Raw genomic sequence first — 11045 nt, forward strand, 5'->3', positions numbered from 1 at the left:
CACGCTCCCTGCTAGGCCCTCCCTGGCCGAGGCTCGGCACAAACATCCGTGTCCTCCGGCGCTCTGCTGCTCGGTTGCGGAGTGCCGCTGTGCTCCTGTGCCGCGTCCCGGCACGAAGGAGTGCGGGCTGTGCAGCGTGAGTTGGGCAGGGCACCGGAGGGACTGGGGGGGCTTTGGGGCTCCTTCCAAGCCAACCGTGCCGTGATCTCATGCCTGCATCCATGCTTTTGCATAAAAGATTAAAAAAAAAATTAAAATGTCAATACTTTTTTTTTTTAATCTTAAGAGTAATAAATTCAGTAAGACATAAGTAGCTCCCTTGGGTAAGCACTGCTTCTCCTTTTCTCAGGCTGTAGTCTCACTAGTGATTTTCTTCCAAAAGGCAGCAGTCTTTCTGTCTGCAAAGAGAGCTGGTGGCTGCGTTGCAGGCATCATCGTCTCCCTGTGAATTAGGGAATAGCGTGGCTTTGTTTGGCCAAACCTTGTCAAAGTCCTGAGTAGCGTCAGCCTGACTCATGTGCCACGTCTTGTGAATGTGTGCTGGGGGAAGAGATCGGTTCTGCGTGTTGTGCCCGGGTAGCACTGCAGGCAGTGCTGTTCATCTGTATGGGTGGTGTGGTGTTAAGAGGTTAGTCTGCAGTTTAAACTTGAAGGGACCACTCGTGCTGGCACGCGTGTGAGCACACGTTGGCTGAGCGGTTCAGGAGTCAAAGCTAATTCAGAAGGGTGTTAGAAGTGCTCTGCGGTGTTCTCTTTAAGGTAGCGACAGTGAAATGCAGGATTGCTTGGGTAAAAATAGAATGCAGGCCTTTGAAAAGTGATTCACAGATTAAGATTTGGTGATGTTAGTAAGAGGATTGCAAAAACATCCAGGCCAGAGCGTGTACTGCAGAGCAGTTGGGGATGAGCTGAGCTGGGGCTGCTTCTTCCCTTGTGTCAACAAATGGGACTTGTGCAGCAAGGAAGTGAGTTCAGAGAACTGGTCAAAAAGCAGTACTTGTTATTTCTTTTTTCCCCCTCCAGGTTACTTTATGGTTAGAACAACTTCCTGAACTAGTTCACTTGTCGTAGGGATGTTGACTCCATCCAAAGGAAGAAGTGTGTTGGGGTGTGTGTGGCTATTGCTGCGGCTCTGACACAGCCACGAGCTGCAGTGGGTGATGTGCTTATCTGGGTCATGCTTTTAGGGGCTTTGAGATCACGTAAGGAGGCACTGCTGCCAAGAGTTGCTGTGTGTGTGTGCCGGCTGGTGCCACTTGTGCTGAAGGTAATAAATGACAGCGAAGGTGAGAAGAGATCCTATGTGCTGACATGCATTGGTTAGGAGACCACAGGATTGTTTGTGGTGGTGCTTTTTGTTTTTGTTTTTCTCTAAGCAACAGAGCCACCTCTATTTCTGCATTTTAATTCTGCTTGCCCACATCAGTAGCTGGATCTTTGCTCTCTCCTTGGTTATCCTTTCTTCTCTCTAAAGCTGCTGTCGATTCGTTAATTGCAAAGAATGACGTGGGCATTATTAGATAGAGACGTTTGTAAATTTATTCAGCTCTAATTTAAAAATAATCAGCCGTATTTTTATTATTTCTGTTATAGCTGAAAGGCTATTTCAGACTTGACTGACCTTAGTAATTACAAACCTTCTGATTTCCAGTTCAGACTAAGTTGTCATTAGATTATACCCGTTCTACGTGCGCAGTGGGCTGATGCACCATATCAGCACTCTTAATCCTGGTAGAGCAGCACGAGGGATGCACAAATGTGTCAGATCGCAACACTGAACCTTTTAAATCTCTGACCACCAGCTGTACTAATCTTTACTCTAAGTGCTCTTCCACCCCATGAATTTTAATCTTGACCTTCTAAGTGAAAATTAAAATGTATATTTCAAATACGAACAGTAAGCCTCATAGAATTATCCTCTTAAAGGAGACGAAGGTGTTTTAAGTACATTTTGTAAGATTTTTTTGTTTTGTTTTGACAGTTACATTGAAAAAAAAATAAAAGCCGAAAAACCAACCTACAGCAGTATTTTGTTTGCAAGTTGTTATGTTGAAATACATGGATTACACTTCAGTAGAATCATTCATTTAGCATTGTGGGCTTGCAGTGGGTTAATAGGACCGTGTCTTTTTTTAGTATTTTGATTGTAAGTCCTACAGCAGTCTGTACTTTCTTGGAGGAAAGCAATTGAATGTAATTAAAATCAGCTACTTTTACTTGATTGCTGCACTTCACAGAGGTCTGGACTCCTGTTGACTATTTCAGCGTAATAATGAAGATGGACAAGAAAAGTATAAGTTAGAACAATGTAAAATACTGTGTTTTTGTGGAAATAATTAGTAAAGAAGTAATCAGCAACACATCTGATCCGTAGATGGGTTCATTTGTGTATTGTGTTTATGTTGTGCGTACATATTTGTATTTCCAACAAACGTTTCACAGTTAACACTGCAAAGAATGGGTGCACTGTCCTTGTGTGCTGGTTTCTGTGTGCAGTACAAAGTCCAGGACATGAATTTAGGAATAGGTGCAGAACTGTAAGAACAGGCAAAATAGTTAAAATAAGCTTGCGGAAGTAATTTGGAGTTTTTTCTTTGTCCTTCAATAACATCCAGGTGTCTTTCAGCTCATTGTGAGCACCGCATGCTGACGTGCATTCCACAGCAGCCTGTTCATGGGGGAACCTTTCGGACCTTGGGCTGAATCATCTGGAGTGCCTGTGGCAGAGAGAAGTGCTGGCTGGTTTTGATTCTTTCCTTTCAGCAAAGCCTTAGCTTTATCTCTTCCTCTGGCATGTACTTTCATTATTTCCTCTTATTTTGAACTCAGGTGTCGCAAGTAAATTCTTGGTGGCAGTGCAGCGTAAGTAATAGCTGTCCCCAGCCCGAGCTGCCAGTTCCTGTCTGCGCTCTGTGCAGTGATGCTGCTCACACAGGCCCTTGCCTAGTCAAGCGTTGAGCTGGGAGGAAATGCTCCAATCCTCCCTTCTCCTTTGGGGTTCTTGGTCAGCCAGTCGCAGGAGGTGTCCCGTCTCCTTCAGCGTGTTGCTGCCAGCACAGAAGGTGGGTAAGGTAGCCGCTTGTTTAGACAATTCTTCACCTCCTGTATCTTTGAGATATTACTGGGCTGTCTGTAGCTTGTGTCAACATTTTCAGTGTGTGTGTGAGCATTTGAGCACAGAGAAGCAGTGAAGTTGGAAGAGAGCTTTCTCTGCATGGCAGCAGTTGCTCTGGGGGTAAAACTTGGAGTGGAACACAGATCAGGCAGTGCAAGGAAGGCAGGCCTTTGGAAATATCAGTCCTGTCAGTTTCTGCAGGCAGTGTTTGCTCATAGATGTCTCTACCATAAAAACTTTTCTTATTCCTGTCATACTTGATTCTATTTGTTGATGCTTTAATAAGAATAATTTGAAAACGAGTTATTTACTGTATAAAGTTCCAAGAAACAGAGGTGTTAGCTAGATTTGGGTATTTTTTGGAGATAACTGCTCAGTGATTTTTGAGACTGAAATGGAAGTGGTTACAGGTGCAGTTGAAAACTCTGCCTGATACAGTACATTGTTTTGAAAATATTATTTTTCAACTATTGCTCTACGTATGTATAAAAACTGTTAGGGGAGAGAGGTAGGGAAAAGCATTGACCAAAACGTCCATTAAAGTATGTTGTCAAACTCCAGAAAACTAACGTGAAGTTGGACATGGTTGTTCTGACTTCTATATTTGCCTTTGACTCCTACAGCTTCCCTTTTATCTGACTGAAATTGACATTATAGGGGGGTCAGACTGCAGATTAATATCTAGCTTTTGATGGTGGTCAGAGAAGAGTGTGACTGAGACAAAGTGTATAACAAGACAAGCACAGATCAGCCTTCCTCCAGCACACCCTCCTGGTTTCTATCCCTGGCCTCTGTGTTGTTTCTGGTGCTCATATTCTTTCTGGGGTCTAACTGTAGCCACATTATTTTGTGTATTCCCTTCACAATATGCAAGGTGCCAAAATAACATCTGTTCTTAACTCTGTAGATGAAACTGTTTGCTTTGATGGGACTTCAGAATACCTGGTGGTTGGGTTTTTTCCCTGCTCTTAGTGCTTGGATGCTCTGTTGGGCTTCTGGAGACTCACCTTTGACTTCCATGTGTGGCAGGATGCTGAAGCTCACCTGTCTGCACTTTGTATTTCGGATTAGGATTCCTTCTATTGTAAACCATTTGCTTGTCCCGTGGCTCCTGTGAGCGTGGAAAGAACTGAGCAGTCCTATGAATATATCCTACTGTACATCCTGCTAGGCAGGTTTATGGGTATCAGAATAGTTACTATTTCATTGTGTAGTTGAATAAAAAATGTAAGAGTTGGTTACATTGAAATTTTCAGAGTGTCTTGCTCTGATGGATCTGAGAGGTTTTTCTGTGGCACCTTTGTAATTTTGACTTTCCTGCTTTACTTCCAAGAACAACACTTTATACCCAAATAAACATTTTAGTTTTCAACTTTCAGCATCAAAACGACAAGATGTGGGTTTGTGTCAGTCCCCTTTTCCTGGGTGATGTCAGCTTTCCCTGCTGGCATCACTGGCTCTGAGGTTATGTAGTGTCCCCACCTCTCGTAGGTGCTGCACATTTACTTGTCTCAGCAGAATGCTTCTTGTGCTAGCTTGTATGGTGCTTAGCAATTGGAGAGACACCTCTATGGCTCCTCAGGATTTGTTTGATTTTATGCAAGCTGGTGAATTTCTTAAATTAGAAATATAACAGATAGTATTGCAGCTATTTGGATGGTTTGGAGTTTGGAGTGATCTTCTTGAGACCAAACCTTGTTCTCATCTAGATAGATCATGGGAACAAATTGTATCGATCCTTTAGACTTAAAATGAGAAAAGGCTTTTCTTCCCTTTCTGCTTATTACTACTTTCTTTCCCCTGACGTGACTGAGTGGATAGAGCACTGTAGTACCAGATGTACCTGGTCACATATTGGCCTGTTCTTACAGTGGAAAATCATTTTTTCTGTGAAGGGAACAAGTTTGTATTCTTTCATGAGTTTCCTTTCATTTTCTGAGATCTGTCACAGCAGTAAATCTGGATCTCAGGATATTTTTGTAAGAACTTGCCCCAGGAACGTGGGGTGTGAGGATGTTAATTCCAGCACGCAGAGGAATTAAGAATGCACTGGTCAAATCAAAATTCAAGTAGCATTTCATAGAATCATAGAATGATTTGAGTTGGAAGGGGCCTTAGAGATCGTGTTCCAACCCCCTGCTGTGGGCAAGGACACCTCCCACCAGATTCAGCAGTGGTTTTGGTATTAGGTCATCTTGCAGTTAACATAATAGCCATGGATATTTTCTTTGGATCAGTCACTCGTTAATTCAAGTAACTGTTTTCTGTTCAAATGATGCTTCTACGTCATCTTAGCTGCAGAAACAGCACAACTGTAGTGTAGAGAGAATGTCAAGTTCAAGGTATGCTTTTAGTAGACAGGAAAATGTGCAGAATGAACAGAGAATTGCACGTGTGCATTGAGAATGGGAGAATATGAAGATGACAGGATGCTGAAGCTTGTTTCTGTGTAGTACCATTGCAGTTCAATACACATAGGATTGAGGCAGACAATAATTAAAGCCATTTGCTGTGCTACATTCCAGTTGCTCAATTTGAAGCAGTTATCCTAACTTCCAGGAGGTTTCATTTTCAGTTCATTATGGCCTTTAAAATAACCATTCTCTTCTCATCTTTTCATGTTAGAAGCTTGGGTGGCTGTCTGACCAGGGCTTATAGGCCCTCTCATTCTGGAAAATCTGTAAGTGAGGAATATAAAGAACTCGCTGCTCAGGATTGCTTGTGACAGCTGATGGAATGAAAGCTGTGTAGTGTTTAATTACAGTTGAACAGTGTTTGAGAAATAGAAATGTTATTGTCTATTTGTGGTTGGATAGTATGAAGTTAATTTCTGAGATTAAGGACAGGGCACTGGAAATCCAAGTTAAATCTGTGGAATTTGCCATTCCCAAAATGCACTTTGCAGGTTTCAGATGGGAACTGTGAGCTATGGCAGTGGTTGGGTTGAAGAAGGGGGACGTTACTGACTCTGAAGGCAGGCAGTGGCAGGCAAGAAGTCATCATTTCTCTTGTTTCAGTGGTGTTTGTCAGAGGTGATGCTCCATGAGGTGTGTTTGGCAGGGAGAGAGGTTGGCACCCAGAATCTGTGCTGCCTTTATCATACTGCTCTTCCATATGCTCTCTTCTGCATTACATAATGCGTTTTTAATGGGAAATAATAGCATGTGGGGAAACTGCTTGCTTGAAACTTGCAGTGTGTTTAACAGAGAGAGGCTGTCCCGTAGTCCTATGGGCTAAATTAGGCCAACACTTATTTTTCACTAAAGGAATAAAAGACTAAATCTGTTTAAAGCAATGATTGCCGTATGCTACTTCAGCCAAGAATAATCGGGTACTCTTTGAAGAGAACTTTTTGCTGCTACCTTTTATTTTCCAAATGCAAAAAGGATGGACTGGCTGAAGAAGATTGGTGTGGTGTTCAATTGCTGACAGCCAACAGTGTGAAGGAGTGCTTGAGTTGCTCGTTTGTGCTTCATCCTGGAGGTAGAAATGGGAGCTGCTGTGCTCAAGTGGGCTGTTTGAAATTCTGATAAGCTGCCCAGTGAACCTGTATAGCAGAACTTGGTGTGTCTGTGCTGTGCTTTTTGTTGGTGGGGGTTTGTTTGCTTTTCCTTCCGTAAAATACCCATGAAGACTGATAGGATATCCCTCTTTCGGATAGCGGGAGCTGGCTTATTTGCACTTCTTATAAGGTGTGCACTTTCACAGGGGGGTTGTTAGGGAAAAGACTTTTAATTGGCAGCAAATCAAACATATTTCCTCAAACTGTTTGCATACAAACTGGGTGAGCTAGCATTGCTTGCACTTGTGAACAGCATGAAGTAGTGTGTGTGAGTGAGAAGGGTGTATGCCATTGTGAGCTGCCTGTCACCTGGTGGCTCATGCCACTAACTGTGCCAAATCTTAGGTCTGAGGAGTTGTTTCTTTTTAAAATCTCATTCCCCGACCTTATTTTAATTGCTTTCTAGCTTGTGCCCTGCAGCTATTCCATTTGTTTGTGGATGCCCCGTCCATCCCTGGAGGTGTTGAAGGCTGGGTCGGATGGGGCCCTGGGCAGCCTGGGCTGGAATTAAATGTGGAGGTTGGTGGCCTTGCGTGTGGCAGGGGGTTGAAGATTCATCATCCTCGAGGTCCCTTCCAACCCGGGCCTTTCTGTGATTCTGTTAGTGGAGTTTGAACAAATGCAAGCAGGCAAGTTACTGGGGGCTGCCTCTGTGGTTGACCTGATCTTCTTTCCTTCCTTGATCTGGTCTGATAGTTTGTTTACCATTTGTGATGCCCTTCTCCCCACAGGTTCCACATTGTAGTTCACATCGGTGGTTTTGTTTTTTAATGTGCTTCTCATCTTCACTCTTGCCTGTGGTTTACAGCAGTGATGATCTCTGCAGAAGAGGAGAGGTGCTGCTTCTCTCTTGGGCTGTAAATGTCAGCTGCTTCCTTGCCTGAGTCACCGTGCCTGCAGTGCCAGCATGCCTGCCAGCACCCCGACGGGCCTGGAGTCAAGATGAATGAAAACAGTCTTTTTCCCTGAGCAGTTCCAAATGGAATCTTTGCAATGTTTAAGTGGCTTATGTGTAATCCAGAACTCCGGCTCAGGAAAGCTGTTTCTCTCCTTTACAATAAATGCCTTAGCATGCAAAATGCCATCAGGTCAGAATTCTGTAAGCTGTGGATGCAGAATGCTTTGAGGCTGAATAGGCGTTTTCTTGTTTACGTAGTTTTCTTTTGAATCTGTTTTCCTTTTAATAGTTATTCCTTGGCTTACGATTGCCGTAGGACCAGTCTGTGTCAAGGCCTCCTGTATCCTCTGTATCTAGGCACCCGGTGCAGGAATTAAAAACAGCCTGCTCTCTGTGAACAGACTAATTATTTGCTGTGGTGCATTAAGTAGAAGTTCACTTTCACAGAGGAGACAAAGCTGCCAAAATAAGCTATGTGGTTTTTCAGTTGTGTGGTCATTCTTTGTTTCTTTGTTTTGTTTATTTGAGTTCATACCATTGCTTTCATAGAAACTAGATTTTTTAATACATATACGTGGCCTTATATTTTAATATGTATACAACAGGGATCTCTTTATATTAGGTTGATTTTAATCTAGGGGAACAGTATCAGTAAGGCAAGTGAATGCTAGTTTTTGGTTTTCCCAGGTGTGTTTTATGCTGTCTTTCACAGACAGACACTGGGAAACTGCTTATGAGTAGTAAAGCAGCACTTAGTTTGAACAGAGTGCAGCTTCTTGTATGAAGATGAACAAAGAGAAATGGAGATGAAGGGCAAAATTAGAGTGGTGATGATCTTGGTGAAATTGAAACAAACAGAGTGAGATTTACAGAAACAGTTTTGACATCTTCAGCATAGGAAGCAGCAGTAAAGATTGAATTAGTGAGCCGTTTCCAGTGCCCTAAGCAAGAAATTAGAATGAAATGCACGTTACCTCTATGTAAACTAGAAATGTGAGTCACATAGCACTTGTGTTTTATAGCTAAGTCAGCTTAATGCTCTTTCTGCTCGTGTGCATTGTACTGAGTGGCTCAAAAAAGGGAACAAACGACCCTTTTCAGTGTACATCTGTGCTTCGAACATCTGTTAGCAGAAGAGAAATCACTGCATAGCCGTGTGGGACCTTCCTCTCAGAAGGCTTCCAGAGAGTCCCTTGGAAAATCTTTCTTCTGAAAATAAGTAGAGTTTATTCACAAGAGTTGTGTGAGATTATCACTGAATCTATATGGCTTTGAAAGTTCATCGTTAATAGGGATCTGATTTGGCTTGGCTGATGAAGGAAAGGGTGAATTTGATTGATCTGCACTGCCCTGGAAGAAGATTGGAAGCTTTCCTTTAAAATGCGTTTCATTTTGCTCGGTGAAAACAGATACATCAACATTCACCTCGTTTTTGTGTTGCCTTTTCTTTCTTTTTCATAGATGTCATCAAGTTTTATCAAAGCTTTGGTGCTGTTGAATACAATACTGATTTTTTTTAAAGAAAATACATCTTTTTTTTTTTTTTGAACCTACGGTGAACTTGAGCATTAATTTTGAAATATTTGTTGAACACAAACTGGAAGTAAATGCAAAATATCAGGTCAGTGCTTCAGAGGACTATTGGTATTTACTAATGGGGACCAGCTTGATGAGGAAGTTTATGAACCCATTCAGGGACTGCAAAGCAAATCCAATCCAAAACCACGAGCCCTTCCTTTTGAGTCTCTCTCTAGTCATGGCAGCTTTGCCAGAGGTCACGGCTGAGCTTCTCTGCCCAGCATTCCCCTGGATGTGCTACTCAGGTCTGTGTGGTTTTGTCTGTGATGTGGCTTTCCAGTTGACACGCAGTATGAAATGGAAGAGTTAGGGAGAGGGGGAATTGAGAAACACTCCATCCCGTGTCCCTCCTCTTGTGCAGTGGATAAGCTAGTGTAGGGAGTTGCAGTGAGCCCATGGTGCCTTACTGGAAGGAAGTGCTGTAGCTTCTGGGTCTGGGCTGTCTGATGATTGGGATGTATACGAGGTAATTCCACTTGCTGGCCCCCAGGAAGCTGTACTCCAGGTATGTGTGGCTTCGTTTTTATCCCAACTCAAAACGTTGGGAGCTGAACCACAGAAAGCTGAAGTGAGTTGACCAAAACTATAAGATAAAACTGAATGAGAAAAGTAACAGCTTTTCTTTTGTCATTGCTGTAGCTACGAGATTTCCTCCCCTCTACTTTACAACTCGATAAATCTAGTTAATTACTTTATATCTTGAAAACCTTTTGTTTTGAAACTCTCTTTGTCAGAAAGCCGTGCTGAGATGTTTGCTTTTCCTTGGAGCTGCATTCCTTTTGCCAACCAGTTGGCTTTGATCAGCAGAACTGAGGAAGTCTTCCCCCCGTGTGATTGTTGCAGGGCTCTCAATTTGCTTTCTGCGTGGCATTGCTCATCTGTTGGAGGAGGAATCATCCACTGTACCGGGAAGAACAGCACTGCTCAGGACTTCTCTTGCAGAAACTGCTTCCTTGTGGTAGCGGGACGTACTTCAGCATTTCTTACTGTGAAGAGAACTTGGAAAACACAGTTTGTCACCGTTTTTCTGAAGATGTGGTTGGAAGACCCCTTCTGATTCTGGGCTCCGATGGCTTGGGAAGTTACCATCTGCTCTGTGGTTTTATTCTTGGAACGGTGTTGGTCGAGCAGAAGGTTTGTTTGCACCTCAGACGTGTTAATTCATTTGAAGTAAAATTGCACCAGCAGCTGAGCAAAGCCTGCGGGCTCAGTGCAGAAGTAGCTGAGGTGTGTGATTTCTGCTGCCTTCCTGCCCCTGTCTGTCACATGCACTCTAAGCAGCAACCAAATGCAAATGCTGAACCTCTTTAATGACTGTTGTGAGCGAGGGTTCAGCTCCAGGAATCAACTTAGCACGACTGGAGGCTGTATAGCTGTGTGTTCTGACTGATGTGCTCCCATTGCACACCTGGTGTTGGCAGTCACTTGTTCCACACCTTTGGTTCATCTCTGCCGTGGGTAAAACAGGAGTAAGTACTCAGTATGGGGTAAAGCCAATGCTGAAAGCGAAATAACGTAACTGCCTGCTGTCTGGAGGTGACTGGAAAGTCCAGAAAATGTTTCTCTCTTTTCTTAGTCATAAAGAATAAGAAATAAAGTAAAAAAAAAAAAATCACATGTCCTGTTTTCTCCCCTTCCCCAAAGCGCCTTAATGTGTGATTCATTCAGGAGAGGTTTTTATTCTTTTTACTGCTTTTCTTCCAAAGTGCTTACAAAGAGTAACAGGACGTGTGTATTTTTTCCCTCTAAGTAGCTTACTTCTTAAGGCTGCAAAGCCTCAGTAATCTTCTTGAGCCTCAGAGTTACATTATTAAATTCTCATATCAGCTCTATTCTAGTTGTTTAATTTGAAACGTGACTCAGTCATGATTTAGAGGTGGTCTTGGCAAAAG

This window comes from Meleagris gallopavo, chromosome 10 (assembly GCF_000146605.3).
Source record: "Meleagris gallopavo isolate NT-WF06-2002-E0010 breed Aviagen turkey brand Nicholas breeding stock chromosome 10, Turkey_5.1, whole genome shotgun sequence".
Classification (NCBI taxonomy): Eukaryota; Metazoa; Chordata; class Aves; order Galliformes; family Phasianidae; genus Meleagris; species Meleagris gallopavo.